This window comes from Syngnathus leptorhynchus, chromosome 4 (assembly GCF_054491065.1).
Source record: "Syngnathus leptorhynchus isolate UIUO chromosome 4, UIUO_Slep, whole genome shotgun sequence".
NCBI lineage: Eukaryota > Metazoa > Chordata > Actinopteri > Syngnathiformes > Syngnathidae > Syngnathus > Syngnathus leptorhynchus.
Window position 1 is genome coordinate 16,629,824 of NC_141198.1, and position 11,102 is coordinate 16,640,925.

Consider the following 11,102-nt stretch of genomic DNA (forward strand, 5'->3'; position numbering starts at 1 on the left):
CTCTGCTCATGTCCCCACGCTACATTTATTGTCTCGCTTTAATTGTTTGGGAGGAAAAAAAACAAACAAACATTTAACATAACACTGATGTTATTATGCCCAATGTGCTCTTCTAGTTAAACGTAATGTCTGTCGTTGAGCATTCGCTTGCAAAAATATTTGTCCGTTTGAAGATGAAATAAACTTACAGCACTGTTAGTTTGAATTTAAATTCAATTCTTTTAACCTTTGAAAAGATAAAAAAATTAAAAGCTAACAAGATATCCCAAAAAAATCTCTTCGGCTTTATTGTAAAATACATTTATTTAAATAAACCACTGAAATTTTTTTCTCCACACATTTTAGAAATCTTATTTATGAACGTAAATTATACACTGCAGAAAAAATAAACCCAATTATGCAAAATTATTTAATTTTCGAATATATATAGCCCAAATACTTTTTTTTTAACAATCCCCGTGGCATTACGAGAAAAAAATGCTAGCTTCGTAGCATTTAGCCTACAAGTACGTTTCAGAGTACGTTCGAACGTATTCCTCCAACTATGTCTGAATGAACTTTTTAATCCAAAATATTTTCTCCACACCACGCATTTCTCCATAATGGCATCATTTGGAGCGACACGGCAAAGGGAAACTTCCACAAAGCCGCTTCTTTATTTCCCGTTAGGGTCTGGCACCAGAACACAACGCACAGAGGCCAGCTGTTGTTCTTTTCACCGTTCTCGTTGTTAATGTTGTCATTCCTGCTGGCTGCTCTTCGCATGCCATCGGCGAAGCTCGGTGCATTCGCGGTGGCGACATTCCAGAGCCGTTCCATCCCCTCGTCTGCCATTTGGGGACTATGGCTTTGCTCCAGGGTCAGGCTCATCTTACCCTGACTGGGAATTTAATGTGCTAGCCAAGGGAAGAAAAAAAAAAAAAAAAAAAGACGCTTTGCTTCGGACGCTCTTCTCTAACTCCACATCCATTATTTTTATTGCGGAGAAGATTAAAAACGGATAAAAGGAGAAGCCTCTCTGATATATAAGTAAGGGAAACTTTTAATTGGCTATGCGGAGAACAGATGTGTTTTGTTGTTCCATTACCAACCTTCATTTGCCATAGTGAATATTTACAGAGGGCCACGGGATTTACAAGCGTCCAAAGGTATCCACTCCATTCCCCCCCCGTGTAATGTAATTAACCCAGCCCAGCTATTGTTCAACATGTAACTCGCCCTTTGTACGTAAAGTAGGCGTTTTTCATTTTTTTTTTACTGCAGTGCTTGAACATGTTCGAACCTAAATTGTGTCCCGCCGTGACATTTACCCTTTATGTCTTATTCATTCGCCATAACCCAAACTGGTGAGTGGGCGGGACGACGTGGCGACAGGATCTCGTCTCATTTCTCTGATCATTATTCAAATTAAATGGATTTGTTCCCTCCTCCCTTACACTCAGTCGGAGTGTTAAAGGGCTGCAGCGCCTCCGAGACGCATTATCTGTATCTCACACACGCTGCTGAATTACACTGTAATTCTGCCCAAGTTCCTGACAATAAGCTCATGAATACTGAAGAAATGTTAGACTTGCCTTTCTGGCAAGAAAGCAATGAAAGCGGAGAGAGAGAAAGGGGGGGGGGGTGTCTTTTGGCTTATTTGCATGGAAGCTTGAGCCAGTAATGAAAGGAAATATGACACTGCAATTTAATTACCGCATCAGGATTGCTTGGCGCTCCTGTATAAATATCGATTTCTGCGTGCACTGGAAGCTCTCGGCTCTTTATCATTGCCTACGTACAATCCCTCATTCCGATTAGGTGCCTAAAATCGGACTTTCAAGTGATGCATATATTGTGTCACCTGAAATGACCTGTTGGTGTTCCAAACTTTCAGACTTTGAGAGGATTTGGAAAAGACTTATGGCTGGTCTTAAGACTATTTTTACGGAATTTTTTTGGGTTACTTCAGTCTAACCCGGTTCTAGCTGCTGGAGAATCATCTCGCCGGCCTCAGTGTCTCTCCGAATGCGAGAAATGTCTTGCAGCTTGTCGTCACCGCCGGGCGAGATGCATTAAATACTGTTAAAGCCAGGCATGAAGAGATGTTTCATTGAATTAAAAAAAAAAAACCACACATAAGCTAAAAATGCCCTTTCAAAGCACTTAAATGTAAAAGATCAGAGTGGTGCTCCAAGCTCCTTTGACTAAAGGCCAAGCAAAGAAAAAAATCCTTAAAAGCTAAGTCGTTTTATAAACAACACATACTTCCTCACAAGGTCTAAGTGTTTTCTCAGCGCTCTTAACAGGCTGAATGCCTAACAGCAGTGGCTAAACAAGCTAAGTAGAATTGAATCCTTATCGGAAGGTTTATCCAAGTAAAGCGAAGCATCAACAACCTTGAAACAGTTCCTGTTGTCTCATTCATCTTAAATGATTCTTTTTTTTTTTTTCAAGTCACACAGAAACACAAGAAAACTAAAGCGAGGATCTTTCTCGGTGGATGACGGGTGCCCGACGCTCAGCGGCCACCAGCCAGCCACGCGGGAGCAAAAGCCTCGACTTTCAAACCCACTCGCTCGCCACCTCGCAGGGTCACGAAAACATCAATTTCCTAATAGCCCACTCGTGTGATTCACCGGCACACCAACTAAAGATATTGCAAACGCGCTGGCAGGGCTGACGCATCGCAAACACAATGAAGCCTTCCCTCCCCCTTTCCCAAAAAAAAGGAAAGCTATGTCATTCGCTGGCAGATGAGTCGGACAAATATCACGTCTCGGGTCAACACGAAGGAAGAGTCATAATGACCAGTGAGAGGCATACAAAAAAATCATAACCATTTAAAAAAAAAAAAAAAATCGAGAAAAATCAACAACAGGGTTCACTTGCTACTATGATCGAAAAGTTGAAATATTTTGTGAAGAATACTTCTCAGTGGTGTTGTCAGTCCCATGTGATAAATATGAATGCAATGCAAGATCTAAAGCCAGCACAGCTGGAAATAAGCAGCTGGTTACAGGAGTTTTCTTACGATACGGAGTTCCCGACTTTGTTTGTACGGGAGCGTTAAAATTTAATCATGCCGGTGAATTGTGTACCAAAGCTTTTTGTATACACTCTTAAAAACAACCAAATGGGCCTTGTAAAAGGCAGGGCGGCCATAAGTCGGATCAACGTGAATGTTTGGGTAACCCCGTGCAGCAAGTGTACTTAATTATGTACGTAATTGAAGTAGAGATTTATTGCAATTATACGTACGTGCCTAAAGTGGACATATGTAATTGTGTAATAAAAATCAAGAGCCCAGACTTGTTGTTTTCACATTGATGTACTTTCCAGTCACAAACAAGCCAGAAGGGATCAAAAAAATAGAAACGTTCAATTATTGGTATTGTAATAATGCGCAGACGGGCCCACAAGGACTGAAAATTTTAATATTTGAGTGAATAAAGTGGAACAAATGTATTTTTCTAATTTCTGTACGCTAAGACATATGGCCTGTTATACTTGTTGAATATAAAACACTCAGATCAATCTAACTTGGCGCATGTTCATTTTAAGCTAGTCGTTCCAGTCTTGGATATAGCGACCGAAATGCAAGTCAGTAAAGGCTCGGTTAGGACAATTTTTGTTAATCTCACTTTCCTTGGATCCTGTGCTGAACATTTTCTATTTAAATCAAGTTGCACCGAGGCTTCACGCTATTTGGTTAGCTGACGTCAAGCTAGCCAAACCAACGTTGCCGCTCCAGTAAGTTTTCACACCTGGACAAACTTACTCTCTATCAACATCCTTTAAAATGTGTGAGCATTCACACTCTAGTAGTTCAAGGCAATTTTTTTTCGTGGATTTTAACGAAGCAGGCCGCATCTTTAAGCTTCCCACCCAGCGGGACACAGAAATAGTGAGTGGACTCTAAGTGAGCAACAATCTCCTAGAAACCACAGAGTTGGATACGGAGCAATGTGGCCGCTGGAAATCCTCAAAGTCTTTCAGTACTTTGATAGAAACTTCACTGGTGAAGTGGGGACACTGAGGGACAGCAAGTGTTTGAAAAAGTACAGCAAGTAGAATGCTTGAAGCAGTGCAGATAAGGCTAATGGCCATAATGGCAGGATTAATCCCATTATAACAATTCTATAAAATTACGATGTTTCCCTTTCATAAGGTATTATGATTGGGGGGGGGGGGGGGATCATGGTGCAGCGGGGTTTCCATGGTTATAGTCAGAACCCCTAAATTAAATGAAAACTAAAGTAGGATATAACGACCCCACACACGGTAGGCTTAATAAAATTTTCTCGTCCGCCCACATCAACTGGGAAGTACTCGTTCGTTGTCGTGCGGCGAAAAACACGCGAGGTTAACTTCTCGTTATTGGCGGAACGTGCCCGCCGGGTGATTTTGATCCAAACAGGCTGGAAAATGAGCAGGTAAAAAAAAAAAAAAATGAGTTTTCCTGATGTAGGAAGGCAGATCAAGCAAGTTAGGGAAATCAAAGTGGGGAAACTGATAAGCCGATGAGACCATCTGCTTGAAAAAAAAAATATTTTCCATGAGCAGCTCTGGCAAAAACAACAGAAAAAACAAGCCAGATGCCAACACTGGAGATAGAAGCAAAACACAACTTAATTTTCAAACCAAAGAAGCTGATGCTCCTCTCTGGGTCTTTTTTTTCTTTTTTTGCAAAGACCACAAGCGATTGATCTCGACAATTTGTTCAAAATGTGAAAATTCCGATTGTGTAGTGCTTTGTATTGTTTTCTTTCATCCTGTAGTTTGCCTTTGACTACCAGACCAAGCACAGCAGTAAACAAAGTTACAATGTTGAAGCAGTAATTATAGTGGTCACAGTAAAAGTTGCATAATTTGCAGTTGAGCACATCAGTCAGTAAATAAAAGCCCGATTGAACATTTTGGTCAAGCTGTGAGCGTGCTGTTTACTTACCACTTTCTCAAAAGGGGCCAGATCTGATAAAGAATCACGTCCAAAACACAAGACCAATTGAATGAGGTGGCCGAGGTCATTTTTCATCTTGACGTTTCTCTGTATTGAAATGATAACACTGCCACGCCCATAATTGGATTCCAATGTTTCTTGTCAGTCGAGTAGATGGTACTGCGTGAGAAAAATAAAATCATTATCTTTTCAAAGTTTGCAGAGTTGTTCAATAAAAATGAATCAAAACAGAGTTTTATTTTCCTTAAAACAGACAACAGAAGAAATGATGACGGAATATTTGCTGAGAAGAATTTTCTTAGTTTGATTATACAGCAAGTGCGGCTCGACTGTGATGACGCTAGCATGTCAACCGCTAATAACTAGCATACAACTTCTCATACAAGCTTTTTGTATCGAGCCTCGGCGCGAGTGTCCAAACAATGATTTATATATCCTATCACATTTTGGAAAGTGCCATTTATCTGTATTGACTTTCCCCACGCACGCCTAATCGTTGTGAAGTTTGAAGGCCACGGAATTACGGGATACTAGCACCATCAATCTGTCAACGCATCCGAACTATGCCGCTCTCCTGGCAGACACGCCGACTCTGAATTAATGAGAGCAACTGTCATTGCCAAATTACTGACACGGGCTCAAAGACAAACGTCTCCTGGCCGATGCCAAACAGCAGGCACAAGAGTGATTAATTCCGAGAGGATGGAGCATCATCATCATCGTGGCACGTATCACCAGGAACGTATTATGTCCAAGAATTTGGATTACGGAAGCATTTCATTGCCGAGATGAGCCGGAGGCGAGGTGGCCCGGGCCGACAGGATCTTGGCGAGCGGAGCCCGTGGGTCAGCGGCGCCGTTCTATCTCAAGGGCCCCAATTTGATCCGACGACATGGTTTAAATTACTCGGTCACCGTCCTGTCGACTGCAATAAGGATAGCCAAGGAGAGCTTGGGCCAAGGTTTAGTTGATTCTGACCCAGGTTTCATAAAAGGCTCACAACCAATAACTGCCGCAGGCAATAATGCATCTATGTTTTCATAAGCGAGAGGCGGGTCCACATCCCTTCCTCGGATGACTGATTTACATGTATATTACTCTTAAATATTTGAATAACTTCGATTATAGTCGGATCATCCATCAAGTTTCTGTAACGTTTGTCTTCATTAGGGCCGTACTCGAAGTCAGCTGGAGCCTACGCAAGCTGATTTGAGGTAAAAGGAAGGATACGCCCTTGCTAGCCAATTGAAGATGCCATCCTAAGGCGATACGACAATTTTCTAATCAAAACGGACCGGTTGGAGTCGGAAGTACAAACTCACTACAGGTGTCAGACGTCGAGGGCCACCGTCCAGCATGTTTTAGAATGTCAAATATCACATCTGAAAATATCAGCTCATCAGGCTTCAACAGTGGAGAACACAGGTTGTACTTTCAAGCGAGAAGGTGCTAAAGCTCCGTCAGACATCTGTGTTGCTCCAGTCGACTCAAGCCCCTCTAGCATTCTGTTTGATATTCTAAAATATATTTATCAAGTGTTTTCTCAGCGCTCCCCTTTAGCTCCGGAGAGGGGGGGTGGGGGGCACCCTGCGGCCTGATCTAAAAAAAGAGAATTGAATTGTTCTGCTGGTCTCTACATCACACTATGGACTGACTAAACAAAAACAAATAAAAATATACTTAGAGCAAAAATGTGTTTAGATGTTACGTCTCCTTTAATTTGAGTCATTTTTTTTAAAAAACTGACTAAAAATACACCCCGAAAAAATCCCATGCCAAACTGCAAACAATTTGTTTCATTCCACAATTACCTGAAAACGTGCAGCCATCTACTTTTTGTCACATTGTCATCTTACAAGCCAAGGTTCACGCCTGATATCACTACCTCGGAGAGAAGCCAGATCAATCAAATCCATTATCTGGCTTCTGTGTTTATCTCGCTTTGAAAGTTGCAGCAGGAGCCTGGCCCTGCGTTGTCATAGAAACAGTTGCGGCAGGAGCAAGCAAAATAAATAAAGAAAGAAAGAATAATGATTACAAAAAAATAAAAAGGTTAGATTGTTGCTGAACTTGGGTGGGATGTACGGAGTAATGATGAGAGTAGTCGTGATGTGAGCTATGGGCAAGTGTGAGCAAGGCGGGCGGTTGCTGCTTTTGTTTGCGAGGCGGACTCATTAGCGGAGACCGCTGCAAGAAAAAAACGCAGTGAAGTAAAAAAAAAATCACAGGTAAGCCAAGTGAAGGTAATATACACGCTCTCGTATGGTAATAAAGGCTCAACAAAAACGAGGTTACTTTTCCAACTGGTTGTTAGCGGCACCACATTGCAACTTTCCATCCTGTCTGGCTGCTTCACATTTAATATTCACAACCTGGGGATTATTGACAATGCGGCTTGGAGTAGCTCTCCATACAAGATCATCTCAAAGCTATATTTTATAAATTATATTTTCGCGGTTTACCGTCTAATTAATTTGGACGCATTTTTCTGTAAATTGCCAGGAAAAAAAATAAAAATTTGTCAACTTTTTCCAATTCGTTTTGCTGCAACCGTCACGGGCGACCTATCAGCGCAGGTTTCTGTCGACGTCACCGTGGGAATGTACCCCGACGACACGGATAACAAACGTTCAAATATGAGCGGCAAAAAAGACATAAATACAACATTTAGCCATACTACATGTAATTGCGCTGTCAAGGACAGTGAAGATACAAATGGCCGCCAATTTGAGCTGACCGTGCATTGAAGGCTTTAGCCACTTCAGCGAAATAGCGACAGTGGAGTTTTCTCTTTCATCGCCGCCACATCACAGTGTGATAGTGACGATATTAGTCCCGAGACCTTCAAAACGTCTTGTATTGATCTGGGAGATCTGAAGAAATCCGATATAAATCTCGTTTCAAAACATTCAAAGGCCCGAGAGCATTGGGAACACGTGCACTACTTGCAGAATTGAAGTTATTAGGGGAACTGTTGACGTGGGCAAGGCGGGCGATGCTGCAATCGCCCAGATTGACGTTTTCGAGAATAAGCGAAGATGAATGTAGTCATTAAACGGCGGCACTGATAAAAAAAAAAAGCTAAGTAAAAACAGCACGAACAAATAGAAACGGAGGCTACCATTTTTTTTTGCCCCGGCCTGAAAAAAATGTATCCATTACGCTTTTTCATCATTTTCAGTAACATAACAAAAGCGTGAAATTTAAATGTCACGTTCATTTCAGATGGCTTATCTTCCGATGTTAAATGTATACTAATTGAATAATTGATGCCGTTCTTGTGTGGTAATTTAGCTCAGCGAACAATCCAATCGGTACGTTACGAATCAATTTGGTGATTTCATACTAAGAGGTGTTTCTAATACATTATTTAGCTTGATGAGAGGACCGCATAATGCACACTAATAAAAAGATTGAAACTAATACCTCGCTGGCGGTGTCAATAAAGGCGGAGCATTATCGTGGAGAAAACAGATTTGATGATGAAGCTCTTAAAATGGGATTAGATTGTGCGAGTGGTCATAATGTTGTGGCTGCTTGTTGTAATTGAAGGTGATTTGCTTCAATAAATTACCATGTTAAAACACTGAAACTAAATTGGTTTATTGATGCCAAATACCACATTAAAATCATCCCTAATTTCACGAGGTAGCTAATTCTTAAAGCCAACTTTTACAATTTAAATAATCTGCGACAAAAAGCCCTGCGTGTTTTCTCTCATGCTAAATATGACCTAAATACTCAACATAGCACACAAAAAAAAAAAAAAAAAAAATTCAAATAAAAGAAGCTCAGGCTTCATCAAAGTGCGTGTGCTTCGAGTAATAAATATGATAATGGCTGCTTTTCAGCGCTGGCTGGCAAACAGTTGGATTAGTCACCCACGCAGCCACTCACTTTCTCGCCTTGCTTTGCACACACGAGTCCTCAAAATCTGCCACTAGGACACGTTAGCCCAGGGGTTGCTCACACTTTTTCAGCTCGCGAGCTACTTTTAAAATGACCAAGTCACTCAAATTGTATATACATATATAAAAATGTCATTTCAACCCACAAGAGCATCATCAGATCTTTGTCTGAAAAGTTCCGTTAAAAAAAAATACATATATATAGTGACAGTGATCAACCTGACACCTGATCCTAACCAGAATTTTAAAAAAAATCAATCACCCACAAGTACGATCTCAGAAGGCGGCCATTTTACACCTGCCGTCGACTGAAAATGACATCACAGTTGTCTCCGGTCACAACCAATCACGGCTCACTTTCAGAAAACATTTCAGCCGTAATTGGTTGTGACCTGGCGATTGTGATGTCTACGAGTTAGTCTATTACAAATAAAATTCAGAAGTTGACATCCCTTTTCGCCCGCGGAAAAAGGATTGATGGACTTCCTCTTTTAAAAAAAAAAAAAAAAAAAAAGACTCAAACTGTCATAAGAAGTACGTCAACATGTATTTTCTCATTCAGTGCACTCAGCCTTATCGCTCCTTAAGTGGATGCCATGTGTTGCAAAGCCTTTAACTTTTTGCTATTTGACAGCGCATGAAGCAGATCCAATATCAAACTGTATCAAAAGCCCCAAAAGAAGTTACAACATTCATCGCGGTTGAGCTGCGGCTTTCAGCGCTGAGGCAAAGACTCGGCTTCTTTAGGGATGAGAGGAACATAAAAACATGGATTACGACTGGGAGGGAAAACCCGATAAACCCGTGGATTAGGACGACCCGACTATGCGCGGCACGCAGGTGGTGTGTGTGTGTGAGGATCTTAATGACCTCATGTGTCGCCACTGCCCAAGGTCCAGATGGAATTCTAAGCACAGGACCATAATAAAGCGGAATAACTATCAGTTGCTGTCAGAAGCATGGCTGGTGTTTGTGAGCAGTACAACGGCAGGCTTAATGTTGAACATTTTGGTTAGCTTGTTTGACAAAAGAACACATTAGTCTCAATATGTTAAGTCCATAATGATCACACTACTGCCAGGCCATGCACCATTAGCAAATCCACTGGAGGCCAATCCAAGTACCTCAAAGAATGGGAACGTTGTTGTCACAAATGCTTTGCCCCATTTACAAAATAAGTCGATTTCCTCATTTCACTATGCATGTCCTGATTTTTTTAGTTTTTGTTTAGAACAAGCATTTTTGTTTTGTTTTTTTAGGCCACAGAAAAAAAAAGTACTTCAATTTAACAGGCAATTCTTTCCATTCCAATGAGTCCGTTAAATTGAGGTTCCACTATAATATACAAATAGATATATAAATATTTCGAAAAAGAATATTTCAGGTCATCCAAGCCTTTGACAGTAAATAAACAGACCAAAGGATGGAGAAAAAAAAAAGTCATGCTGAGCCGTGAAGCTGCATGCTAATCACATGTATCCAAAAGTCTTTTTTTTTTTTTTTTTACTGCCAAGATCCTCATCCAAGTCAATTTTCCATGCTGTCTATAGAGTCAGTTCCCCACTTAGGTGTCTTTCAAACTCAATTTCAAAAAGAGTTTAGAGAGATGGCAGCGGCCTCAGTGTTGGTCAATCATATTTTCCTCATTAATTTAAAAGACACAAGGGATGACTTTTGGTTATCGCATGAATAATAATGGCTCCTTGGTGAATGGATGGATGTCTCTATTAAATTCATTGTCCTTTAATTTGGGCATGTTGCTGGCAAAAAACAAAAAAAATTGGATACATGAAATTGTTGTTGCAGACCAAAACAGTCAGTCAGGTCATGTAAACATGAATCCAACTACAAATGCATGTCAAATGTGTTCTGTATCAAAAACACTACCTGATATCACGGTTCCAGTTGCTTTATCGAATTTGGCAGCGCCGCCCAAAAAAAAATCTGCCACTTTGATGCAATCGGAGCCCCAATTTTCAAAGTAATTATGGGTTATGAACATTGGGCTGCAAAATGCGGATCTCGTTTCATGATGATGCCCAATTTATCAAGTGGAAATCACACCGATCACACAGATCGTTGGCTCACATGGTAATCGTCATTTGGTGGCTTTTCCTGATTATTAGTGCGTTAATGCCAAACACGTGGCCGCTATGAATTATTCAAGAGGTTGTCTGCCACCCAAAAAAGGACTTTCTTCCGGTCTCAGAGCAAGTCTGCACAGCATGGAACGAGAGATGCCACCGCACAGG

General features: G+C 41.0%; 1 long non-coding RNA gene across 1 annotated transcript; it reads right to left on the minus strand.

Moving 5' to 3' along the window:
* Positions 1–320: 320 nt before the first annotated feature.
* LOC147058523 (uncharacterized) lies at positions 321–10,991 on the minus strand. Its single transcript, XR_015065892.1, has 3 exons — positions 10,738–10,991; positions 4,931–5,101; positions 321–896 (listed from the first exon to the last, which is right to left on the minus strand). It is a non-coding gene; the product is annotated as an uncharacterized LOC147058523 (long non-coding RNA).
* Between the last annotated feature and the right edge of the window lie 111 nt (positions 10,992–11,102).